Below are 13,067 nucleotides of genomic sequence, written 5' to 3'. Positions count from 1 at the left end.
AGTACTAATAAATGAATTAAGTTTCAGGATACAAAATCAGTACACAAAAATTCTGTTTGTTGTGTTTCAATACACTGATAATAAACTTTTAGACAAAGAAAATAATCCCATTTACATATGCATCAAAAATAATAAATTTCCTTGGATAAATTTAGTCAAGTAAGTGAAATATCTGTATGCTGAAAACTGTAAGATATTAATGAAAGAAATTGAAGAAGACAGAAATAAATGGAAAGATACACTCCGCTTATAGATTGGAAGAGTCAATATTGTTAAAATGTCCATGCTAACCAAAGCAATCTATAGAATCTGTGCAATCCCTATCAAAATTCCAGTGACATTTTTCAAAGAAATAGAACAAATAATCCTAAAATTTATATGTAACCACACACACACACACACACACACACACACACACACACACAAATCCCAAAATAGCCAAAGCAATTTTGAGATAGAATAAAACTGGAGGCATCATGCTCCCTGATTCAGACTGTCTGACAAAACTATAGTAAGTAAAACTGTATGGTATTGGCATAAAAATAGACCCATAAATCAAAAGAAAAGAATAAAGAGCCCAGAAATAAACACACCAATATATGGTCAATTAATTTACAGCAAAGGAGCTAAGAATATATTATTTGGAAAGGATAGTGTCTTCAATAAATGGTGTTGGGAAAACTGCACAGCCACATGCAAAGGAATGAAACTCGACCACCATTCTATAGCATACTCACAATTGAAACAGATTGAAGACTTGAATAGAAGACCTGCAATCAGGAAGCTCTTAGAAGACAACATAAGGTGTAAGCTCCTTGACGTAGGTCTTAGCAGTGATTATTATTGTTTTTAATCTGACACCGAAAGCAAAAGCAACAGGAAAAAATAAGTCAAGTGGGACTACATAATACTTAAAAACTTCTCCATAGCAAAGGAAACCATCAAGAAAATGAAAAGGCATCTTAATGGGATTAAATGTTTGCAAATCATAAATCTGATAAGGGGCTGATTCCAACATATATAAAGACCTCAAAAAAACCCTCAATAGTGAAAAACCAAACAATTGATTTAAAATGTGGGGGGGGGGGTGTTGAATCTGAATAGATATTTTTTTTTCAAAGATTTACAAATAGCCAACAGGTACTTGAAAAACTGAACATAATTAGTCATTATGACTATGCAAATCAAAACGACAATGAGATACCACCTTACATCTATTAGAATGACTATTAAAAGGACAAGAAATAGCAAGTGTTAGCACGGATTTGGAAATATAAATAGTTTCTCCACTATGGAAGCCAGTATGGAGTTTCCTCAAAAACTTTAAAGTAGAATTACCATTAACCCAGCAATTATATTTTTGGGTATTTATCCAAAGAAGACAAAAACACTTAACTCAAAAAGATATGTACACCCCATGCTTGTTGCAGCATTATTTGCAATAGCCAAGATACTGAAACAACCTTAGTATCCATTGGTGAATGAATGGATAAACAAACTATTTTACACACACACAGATAATGGGATATTTCCACCCGTATAAAAGAATGAACTCTTGCCATTTGTGACAACACGTATGGACCTTCAGGACATTATACTGTGTGAAATAGGTCAGACAGATAAAGACAAATACTATGTGATCTCTCTAATTAAATAATAATAATAATAATAGGGGTGCCTGGGTTGCTCAGTTGGTGAAGCACCTGACTTTGGCTCAGGTCATGATCTCACAGTTTGTGAGTTCGAGCCCCATGTGGGGCTCTGTGTTGACAGCTGAGAGACTGGAGCCTGCTTCAGATTCTGTGTCTACCTCTCTGTCTCTGCCCCTCCTCCACTTGGGTGTGTTCTCTCTCTCAAAAATAAACATTAAAAAACATTTTTTTTTAAGTAAAAAACCCCTCACAGATAGATTAGTTGTTGCTAGAGGTAGAGCGGATTAATGGGTAAAGAAATGGGTAAAGGAGATATAAATTTATTTTAAAAATAAAAAGCCTTTTTGTGTACTACTGATTTGTATTCACAACTTGAAATTGTTCATTGTAAAATACTTCCTTTGCTCAATTTTCAGATAAAATATTCTCATATATAAAGTGATAGAATAAGCAAATATTTAATTTGCAAGCCAGAAATATGTTAACTGCTTCAATTCTCCTTGTCTTTTTAAGTACAGGAAGGTAGAAATACTAACAAAAAGAAATTGCAATAATAATCACTACAAATAATAAAAAAAAAACATAACTTTCTTTGCTTAGCAGTTTGTTACTGAAAAACCTCCAGAAATTTCACTCTTGAAATTGCTAAAATATTTTTACTTTTTGCTGATGTCACTCCACAGTAAGAATCATTGATTTGTATGATTGACTATCTCATAAAAAATGTGAATTCTTTATATTTGACAGCTATTTCAAGTACTCCAACTCAAAATAAATTTAAAAAAATTCAATGTTCATTTATTTTTGAGAGAGAGAGTGGGGGAGGGGCAGAGAGAGAGAGAGGGAGACAGAGGATCTGAAGCAGGCTCCTCACTGACCGCACAGAGCCAGATGCAGGGCTCAGACCCACAAACAGAGAGATCATGACCTGAGCTGAAGTGGAATGCTTAGCCAGCTGAGCCACCCAGATGCCCCCAACTCAAAATTAATAGGGGAGACTCATCCCACAATCCTGTGGTTTATTTAGTGTGAAAGGAATATTTCTGATTGTTGGTTAGTAAGATGGAGTAAGGCAGATAAATAACAATTATCCTACACATTGTTTCACATTGAGAGTGTTTCATTGTTCAAATTGTTCGAAATATATTTTCACCTGAAAATTTATTTTGAGGAAAGAGTATGAACTGAAGGTAGGTGAGTGAATAGATGTGAACAAGATGATTTTAAAGTAAGTAGTTTCAATTATCTATGAAAAGTTTAATTTTTTTTTGTTTTGCTTTCCTTTTGTTTAAAAAAATTTTTTTTAACGTTTATTTATTTTGAGACAGAGAGAGACAGAGCATGAACGGGGGAGGGGCAGAGAGAGAGAGGGAGACACAGAACCAGAAGCAGGCTCCAGGCTCTGAGCCATCAGCCTAGAGCCCAACGTGGGGCTCGAACTCATGGAACGTGAGATCGTGACCTGAGCTGAAGTTGGACGCTTAACCGACTGAGCCACCCAGGCGCCCCATGCTTTTTGTTTTTAAATATCATCTATAACATTCAGACAAGGCAGTACATAAATATTAGTAATAACCTATTTCTGTTTATATATTGCAGTATATACAGAATTTAAATCCTATATAAAGATATGAATCTGCAACTGGAGCCTCAATAGATAGAAAAATGCAAAAATATTGAGCATCACTAACAAATACACATGTATTTCTGTTTTCAGTAACAGTACTTGTTCAGGATAATGCAATAATAGATCTTTTATCTATTTTATCTTAATAAAAGCATTTTAATGAACTTTGGAAATTGAAACATTTCAGTATCTGAACTTTCTCCCTTTCTGGTTCCCCTGGTCCAAGAATGAGACCCTGACTGGGCCCAACAGCCCCCTCAGCTGAGGTTAGCAACATTGAGGGGGATGTGTTACTGTAGATGGTTTCCATGTCCCAAGAGGTGCTCTTGTCTTCTGTCACTCTGTTGATAGCCACACCTGTATAGCTAAAATGTCTGCCATGACCAACTCTGGATATAGTTTTCTTTTTTGGTGGGGAAGTCATGGTTGATGGCTGAAGCAGTCTGCTGCATATCAGTGTGTGTCCATGTCAAGAAAAATGACAAGTTCAGTGTGTGCATGGGGAGACAGGAGGACTGAGGCATATATGTAGGCAGTCAGAGGTCAAAAGGAAACATCACCTTACCCCCACAGACCTTGGGCATTCCAGATTTTATCCCAGGTTTCTATGTTTCTGGGGGTTGGAAGTCACTAGTTGCACCTTGTAGAGAGGCTCACCTTTGAAGAACACGCTATGTAACATCTATGAGTGATCAAATGGGCATTTTGTGTTAAAGGACTGTAATGTGCTTGTGTGGGCATTATTGGAAGGTCACTAACATAACATTCTATTATCTTATCTGCAAGCTTATGTAATTCTTTTAGAAACTCTTACGGTTTCATTATTTCTTCTTATGTATTGCTAACCTGCTGAGTCATTTAGCCATGAGACTTGAAGAACCGGAGTCTCTAACTCATGTTTCATCACGTAATGTTTTTTTGGGGGTTATTTGTGTTTGCTTTGTATATTTCTAAAAAAGCCTCTTTCAATTCTTGTATGTGTATAATAGAGTAGATATAAAGAAATTTAAATGTCACTTTATAAAAAATGCTAATAGCCAGGGGAAAGAGGGTGACGTGATCACTTATTACATTTGTGATGCTCATTTGATAAAAATTATCATTTGTTTGCAAGAGGTGCAGCTTTTCCTGGTTTTGAAACATAAGCTCCAGTTTGCTCCATTAGTCCTTATGGGACAGACATTGTGATGTAGTAGGGTCAGCTCATCAACAGATTCTGTAAAACAGTATAACTTGATTTCTTTCTTTCACATTATGATTAAAGGTCAGTTTCAAAAAATTTTTGTGTGTGTGTAACATTCTGAAGGATATACAATTAATTCTCCTTTAAAATTTTTTGAGATCTAAAATTGACCTTACAGTACTATACCATAAGATTGACCTTCACTTACTATTTAGATAGTAGAAATTTTGTCTTTGGATCAAGGCTGCCTGTCAGAAAGTTGTGTATTCCACATAACTTTGGCCCATCAGCAATGTGCCTTTTCTCAACTAACAGAATATTACTACATCACTGGTTTGCAAGGAGAATGAAAAATAGCTTTATGATACCCATTCCTAAAGCAGTCGTGTAATCCTAATCTATGCCATTACCATTATTAATACTTTTTAAAGTCTCTCCTGCGTTTATCTTCCTCAGAAAACTTCAAACCCTTCAAGGCAAGGGATTGTGTTACGTTCTAGAAGTTTTGAGAACCTAGGAGAATGCCTGGTTTGGGGCATGTGCTCAGCAATTTTGTTGTGTAATAGAATGAATTAATGAAGGTAATTCTTTGAAAACTTTTACATGAAATTCCATAATCCCATTCATTCATTCTGTTTAACAGTGCATGCTATTTGGAAATTTTATTTTTGTTACTCTTTTGGCCCATTTCATCACCTGTATTCAGTTGTGACAGGCAATATCTCATTCTTTATGTTCGAAATCAAGCAGTAGAGTGATGGACAGTTCAGGCTTTGGAGTCAGATGGGGGGGGGGTGGTGAATTGTAGCTCTGCCGCATTTTAAATATGGATTATTGAATATATTAACCTCACTTTTATTCCTGCATTTGTAGAATGGGTGTGAGGTAGAACCCACTTCACAGAGTGGTTTGTGAAGATTGACCATGTAAATAAAGTACTTAGCCTGGCACATAATTAGTGCTCAATAAAACAAGTTTTATCATAGTTGATATTCAGATGGTTGACTTTCCCTTCATGCTAAATAAGCCTAATTTCTTTAACCTGATTAATCAAAGTCTAGTTATCCAGTAGTTCAATTCTCAATTTTAGTTAGTTGAAGAAATGTTTATAGCCTAGGGAAAATGCAAGCAGTAGACTACTATCATCTAGTCAATAATGCCTTCTGGTTGCTAGGTTAAATTGTGCCTTGTATTATTAATTATGGGAATTCCTTTTTTTTTTTTTTTTTTTTTGCTTTGATATCTTTAAAATGTTACACTTGTTGAAGAAATCAGATTTCTTTTTATTTCAGATTAAATTCATTTTGTGGTCACATGCAGAATTTCAGCAAATTTTATTTATAGACCTTTACATCCCCGTGGAGCTGAAATAAAGTGAATTTTGCAAGATTGTGGTTTCAATACCCTGAATGTCATTAAGTCCCAAAAATAAAGAGTGCTGGCTTAGATGTCAGAAGTCCTTCATTCTTATTTTTATTCCCTTGGTTATTAATTTGTGACCTTGAGCAAGCCATTTAACTTCACTCTTACTCATTTTCCTCATCTTTTCCTGCCTTCTCTACATGAGGCTGAAATGAGAAAATATTTGAGGATGGTAAAAACTGTAGAAATCTATGGTTCTTTTGTGTTAAGGCAGTGTTTTGTGATGTTAATTTTCTACACAAGATCATAACGTAGTCTGAGGCAATGAAAATGTGTCTGTTCACCTGACTTTTTATACCAGATCAATGTCAGAAATATTCAGGAACTGCATTTAATGATTTTTTTAGAGTTTCCTTTGAAAGAAAACTTGCAGAGTCATCACATAATAGCTTGTTATTTGTGTCCCCTCCACAGCATTTGTTGCTACTCAAGCATTGTGGTTCTTTTAGATGAAGGCCCAGCCTAAGTAAACCGGAAAGTCAGCAGATAAAGCTGCAGGAACTTTTTGAAAACAGCTGAACATACCAGTGTTTGTCCTTTTAGTTTGTGAGCCCAGAAGACCTCTGTTTCCTCAGCCGTGTTGATATTTACGTATGTTAACATAATTACTCCTAAATGGCCATGCAATGGCTGCATTGTTTCCTTTCTTGACAAGGACCTGGAGATTTTGAACCTTGAAGAATGCATTGCAGCCTGCGTATGGAGCTATTTTCCTTTTAGCATTCTTAGTTCTTAGGGTTCCAGTGAGATCAAGTGGACGTGGAGTGTTATGGGCAAAATTTTCTGTCCCTCCAAAATTTGTATGTTCACTTCTTAACCTCTACGACCTGAGAATATGATTACATTTGGAGATAGGGTGGAGGTAACTAAGGGCCACCCATGTGGGTGGGCGGTACTCCACTCTGACTGATGTCCTGAGGAGAAGAGGATGAGATCTAGGGATGAGCTTGCACAGATGAAAGACCATGTGGAGACACTCAGAGAGGAGGCAGCCATCTACAAGTCAAGGAGAGAGGCCTCCAGAGACGCCAAGCCTACGACACCTTGATCTTGGACTTCCGGCCTTCAGAACAGTGAGAAAATTCTGTTGTGGAAGCCTCCCAGTCTGTGGTATTTTGCTATGGCAGCTCTAGCAAACAAACAGTTCCTGGATGCTGGGCGTTCTCCACTGGGAGTGTAAGAAACACTACTAGGAGCCTTAAAAAGCCTCCCTAATCCACGTATAAATAGAGTTTGAATTTGAATTTAGTAGAGGTTCACAGATATTACAGTTTGTAAATTCATTTTTTTAAAAGGTAGAAGTGATGGCAAAGCTGCTTTTAAGCATAGAACAGACAAAGAGGACAGTATTTGAGATAGTTTACTTGAAAGCTTACTTTTAGGGGCACCTGGGTGGCTCAGTTGGTTGAGCATCCAACTTGGTATCAGCTCATGTGGTGATCTCATGGTTTCAAGCCCCATGTCAGGCCCTGGGCAGTGACTACATGGAGCGTGCTTCAGATTCTCTCTGTCTCCTGCTCTCTCTGCTCCTCCCCTGCTTGCACTCTCTCTCTCAAAATAAATAAATAAACTTCAAGAAAAAAAATGCTTTTACGCTTGGGGTGCCTAGGTGGCTCAGTTGGTTAAGTGTCCGACTTCGGCTCAGGTCATGATCTCACGGTCTGTGAGTTCAAGCCCCGCGTCGGGCTCTGTGCTGACAGCTCAGAGCCTGGAGCCTGCTTGGAATTCTGTCTCCCTCTGTCTCTGCCCCTCCCCTGCTTGTGCTGTTTCTCTCTCTCTCTCTCTCTCAAAAATAAACCTTAAAAAATTAAAAAAAAAAGCTTTTACTTCTTTCATAGTTTGATATACTTTTTTACTTTAAAATCATAGAGGAATTGATACACATGGCTTAACATTTCTTTAAGACACATACCCAAGATAAGTTCTTTTGGTGGTTTTTTTGTTGATTTTAAATCCTTACATTCCCATATTAGTAACTCAAAACAAGTGTTTTGATGTTAATATAAATGAAATAGTCTAAATTACATATGAAATTTTGGTGTGGGGGAATTCTCCACTTCCTTCATTAATGATTTATACTTGGCTTAATTTTGATTTTCAAATATTGCATCCTATTCATATACCTGTTCACTGAAATGGCCATTTTTAAAATACAATATTGATACTGTCTTTACACACATAGTGCGGTACAATTTTAAAATGCTTGCACATGCACAGCATCATCCAGTCCTCCAAAAAAATCTTTTGGAGTTAGCATTATTCTCTTAATTTTCTAGGAAATGATTCCCAGAGAGGTTAGGATACTTTCTCAGAGTCACACAGTGATTTCACAGATCCCATATTTTCTGAGTCCCCATCCAGAGCTCTTTCTCTGTTGCTTAGACACAGGGACACCAAGCCCCATGGACTGAGAGATGCATTTGATGTGTGTGTGCACGTGTGCCTGTTGTTTGTATTTCCCTTGTTTCTAGCTCTTCCCTTTGCTCTTCTGATAATTTTGTGGCAAGTATTTTACTATGTAGTGGTGATGTGCATGTTTTCTTTTTTCTTTTGGTACTTGTATGCACATGTGCACGTGTGTGTGTATGTTCAGTGATATCAAAATATAACTTGAAGCAGTGGAAAGATTTGTCATCTGTAAGCTTGGCTAGTAGGATGGGTGCAACTTCTGGCTGAAAGAAAAAAAAAAAAGATTTTAAGATGTCCATGGCTGTTACTTCATATTTTAGTGGATACCAGAATCTGTTTATAATAAAGGCTAGGTCTCAAAATTTGTTTCTCTGGAAACACATCATTTGTAATCTTTAGCTCCTAAGGTAGACAACCTTTATGAGGGTTATGTGTTAGTATTCAGATCATTATTAAGCTAGCTCATTGTTCCTCAGGCCTGATACAAAATCCCTGTCTTTCACGTTTCCTAGCAACTGACTCACACGTGGAGGATGCAGAAGGAAAGCCATCAGGGACTTGCTCTGCATTTCTCAAACAGCCTCTGAGAAATAGTACCCAGACTACATTGTTTCTCTTCACTGTTTCTAGTAAAAGCTTGCCTTTTATGTTCATTAGATTCTAAGAGAGAATAGTCATAGAGGATGCACATGAAAAATTGAGTAGTGATGATGAAACATCAAAGCCAGATTATTGGAAATTTTCATCAGTAGTAATATTTTTTATAGCCATTGCTATTTATGTGTGTCTTGAAATGAAGGTTACTGGGGTAAGGAGATGAAATCAGTTCTGTTTTATACTTGAGAATTAAGGTAGTTATTATTATAAAGTTACTCCTCTTAGATGCCTAATAAGTACTTGTTCATAATTGTGAAATAAAATGGATCTTCAGTTTTTCATTTCCTTAAAAGAAGGGAGGACAGTGTACCCTAAATTTATTATATACTTATGTGTATGTAACTCTTTGTACACACACCTGTGTATTTTAAACCTTTAGACTGACAAATTGAAAAACGCTTTCTGAGCTAAATGATACATTTCATTACATTTAAACAAAATGAACAAATAACTTCATCCCAATTTCTCTGTATGGAAATTGATAATAATTTGATGTTGAAGTTTTAGCACGTTTAAAATAGAAACTATGATTTTTATACTTTATTGTATTTTTATTTTCTTTTAATCTTACCATTTAATTTGGGTGGCCTAAAATGTAAAATACAATGACGTTACCTGTTAATAATACTAAGACATATCTACTAGAAAAAAAGTGCCTTTCAGATGACAAGAATCTGAAGTTATGTCTCTTCTCTTAACTGTCCTTGTGCTGTTTGCTGTAACTGACCCTAGGAAAGGGGGCTGTGGAAGGAAAAGAGTGATGAGGGAAGAGAAAGCAAGAGGAAAATGGAAGGAAAGATGAAGCATGAGTAAAAAAAAAAAAAAAAAAAAAAAATGGTTGTGAGGGCATCTGGGTGGCTCCGTCAGTTAAGCATCTGACTTCAGCTCAGGTCATGATCTCACAGTCCATGAGTTCGAGCCCCACGTTGAGCTCTGTGCTGACAGCTTGGAGCCTGGAGCCTGTTTCGCATTCTGTGTCTCCCTCTTTCTCTGCCCCTCCCCTGCTCATGCTCTGTCTCTCTCTGTCTCAAAAATAGATAAAAATACTTTAAAAAATTAAAAATAAATGGTTGTGACTAGTAAACGGTGGGGCAGTGGGATTGAGTGGAGCTGCTACGTCTTTCTCCCTACCACCTCTGTGAAAGTAGTGTTCTGCTGTTACTTTGCCAGGAATGAGCGTATTTACCAGCCAGCACCCGCCAGGGTGCACTGGTGCTCTCCATGCGATACCCAGCATGAAGAAAGAATAAAGGTAGAAAACATAATCGTGTGGGTCCTTGAGCATGAGTTGAGCACATTGTTTTCATGTCAAATGAAGACTAGGGCTAGATCAGGTCTTTCCTAAAAGCCAGTCTGGGGGCCTGTGCTGATCCATAGAGTTTTCTTGGGTTTTTAGCCAGCTTCAAAAACTAAGTATTTTATAGCTGGTTCATAATTTAGTCTTCATGGGGTTCACACTTTTTAAATTTTTATTTTTTTTAATATTAAAAAAAATTTTTATGTTTATTTATTTATTTATTTTGAGAGAGAGAGTGTGTATAAGCAGGGAAGGGGCAGAGAGAAAGAGAGACAGAATCCCAAGCAGGCTCTGCACCATCAGCACAGAGCATGATGTGGGGCTTTAACTCACGAACCGTGAGATCATGACCTGAGCCAGGATCAAGAGTCACATGCTTAACTGTGCCACCCAGATACCCCTAAATTCTTTTTTCTGTTTTTTTTCTACTCACTGAATCCAACTGTACTTTGTACAACTGCTCTTTCTCATGGAAAAGCAGAGTTCTCAAATTCTGTTCCCCACTTAAAAAATTTTTTTGTCATGTTTTCATTATTTTTTGAGAGAGAGAGAGAGGGAAGGAGAGAAGGAGAGAGAGTGAAGGAAAGAAAGCGGGGGCGGGGCAGAGAGGGAGACAGAGGATCCAAAGTGGGCTCGGCGCTGATAGGCTGACAGCACTGAGCCCAGTATGGGACTCGGATGCTAAACCAACTAAGCCACCCGGGGAACCTACCCCCCTCCATTTTTTACGTCCATTTGATTTTAACTTCAGTTTCATATCTGAATTAAGACTTCGCCCTTCACCTCAGATGAGCTAAGTGGCATTGTTGTCCAGCCAAATGATAGCTGTTTATGTCACTTGGTTGCTTTGCCTTACCCCTACCCTCTTCCATTTCCCACCTTTCAATCCCATGGCCCTTAAGTCTCCACTTCTCCCTATTTCCTGCTTAAATATACACAGGGGGCTGGTTAGTAAGGATACTTCATAAATGCATGCCTAGCTAGGTAGACAATGAGATGTTGGTCTTTTCCATTCATGCAGGTACCTCCTATCTTTATGGGTGATTTTCCTGATCCCTATCTGTAGCCTTGAAATGTGAGGAGAGCCACCCCTCTCTTCTCACATGCACTTCTCTAAAATATATGTTACTTTATTGCTCCTTGGTCCACCACTGCTTTGGACACAGTTCAGGGACAAAAAAGAAATGTCCTACTCGCTATGATACTAGTTTTCACACATGAAAAAATTAGGCTGCCTAATATTCATTCTTTGTAAGTACTGCTCCTTAGAGTAAAATCTTACTGCTTTAAATCTCCCCCCTTTTTTTTAATGAAATGGTCACAGTAGATGATAGTTGGTTTATTTTTGTTTCTGATGGAAAAAAAAAATGAAAACTGCTAGTTTCTTATAGCTCACAATACTGACTTGGTAAGTCCAAATGTTCTTTAGACATCGTTTTCCTCTTTGGTTTTGATTTTGCTTAAGATCTGAATGAGGTACATCCACTGTTACCTTAATGGTGATTTTAAAAGGAGAGAAACAACAATTGTGGCAGGGATTACAGCTTTATCTAAAACACTGACCGTCACTGAGCTTCCCAGGTGTCTGGCTTGTCTAGCTTCCAGCCTCAGCAGTGGAAACATTTGTGACCTTGTTCAGGGCTGGCTAGTATGGGGAGCGGAGCAGAGGGAGGGAGACAGGCCTTTGTGTGGGTGGGGAAGGCAGTGGCGAAGCACCCTTCCTTCACAAAGCTAGTAAGGGAGCTGCTGTTGCCTGAAGAACCCGAACCTGAGGGGAGAGAGGTTCCATCTAGCATTACACAGCATTCTTCATAACTACCTGCAGTGATTGGCAGGGAATCAAAACAGGTTGTAGTTCCTTAGCCAGTGAAACAGTATTTTACAATGTTATAAACACAGAAAAGGGGTTGTTGAATGATGCCGACAGCTGTTTATGAAATGTATAGCTAAACAAATGCATAAATGAATTAAAAGAATGAGTGAATTTTACGGGTGAGAGACGAAAGGTGGGATGGGGGAGGGAGAAGTGGAAGGGTGTTGTTGCAATGATGAGAAAAGAGAAAAGACTTGGACCTCTATGCCTAGGTTTGTAAATTTAATACAGTTGAGACTAATTTGAGTATGTGTGGAGTTTGGGTGTTTAAGAAGCACTAGTATTTTGGAATTTACTACAGCTTTTATTATAGAGACATTTGGCGTTGCTTAAAGTCTGTAAACTGATCGTGCAATGCCTGCAAGAAATGTGGATGAGGATGTAATAAAGTATTCCTCGCACAGCTGCCACTAGGGGGCGACATAAAGCCCAGTGTCACTTCTTGGCATATTGGGGGTATCTCTCTGCCTTCTTTGCCCTGTTTCTTGTAGCACTGTATCATCACAGCTACCATTTCCCAGACTTCATGCTTCTCTGGCATGTGCTGAGATACTTTTCCTAGAATATGCTAAAACCAGACATGAGAATAATGACACAATTCAACTTGTACTTTTGATACTGTTGAGAACTCAATCAGAGAGGGGGCGTCTGAGTGGCTCACTTGGTTAAGCACCGACTTCGGCTCAGGTCATGATCTTGTGGTTTGTGAGTTCAAGCCCCATGTCGGGCTCTGTGCTGACCCCCAGAGCCTGGAGCCTGTTTCAGATTCTGTGTCTCCCAGCCTCTCTGACCCTCCCCTGCTTGCTCTCTGTCTCTCTCTCTCTCTCAAAACTGAATAAACATTAAAAAATACTTATAAAAGTAAAAGAACTCAGGGATAAATGCACTGCTAAAAACAGGTGCCAGAAGTTAAAGTCTTAAGTCCTTATGAAAAATAATCATTTATT

At 37.9% G+C, this 13,067-nt stretch overlaps 1 protein-coding gene and 1 non-coding gene across 2 annotated transcripts in view; one reads left to right on the top strand and one right to left on the bottom strand.

Annotated features, from left to right (window-relative positions):
* The window catches only part of SLC2A13 (solute carrier family 2 member 13), a 381,960-nt gene that overhangs the window by 116,989 nt on the left and 251,904 nt on the right, over positions 1-13,067 (top strand). The gene's annotated exons all lie outside the window — the stretch shown is intronic.
* Positions 3,804-3,943, bottom strand: LOC122240665. Its single transcript, XR_006220437.1, has one exon. It is a non-coding gene; the product is annotated as a small nucleolar RNA SNORA67 (small nucleolar RNA).

The sequence above is a fragment of the Panthera tigris genome, chromosome B4, assembly GCF_018350195.1.
Source record: "Panthera tigris isolate Pti1 chromosome B4, P.tigris_Pti1_mat1.1, whole genome shotgun sequence".
Lineage (NCBI taxonomy): Eukaryota > Metazoa > Chordata > Mammalia > Carnivora > Felidae > Panthera > Panthera tigris.
Note: the sequence above shows the minus strand (reverse complement) of the source record. Positions and strands in the feature narration are given on the sequence as shown.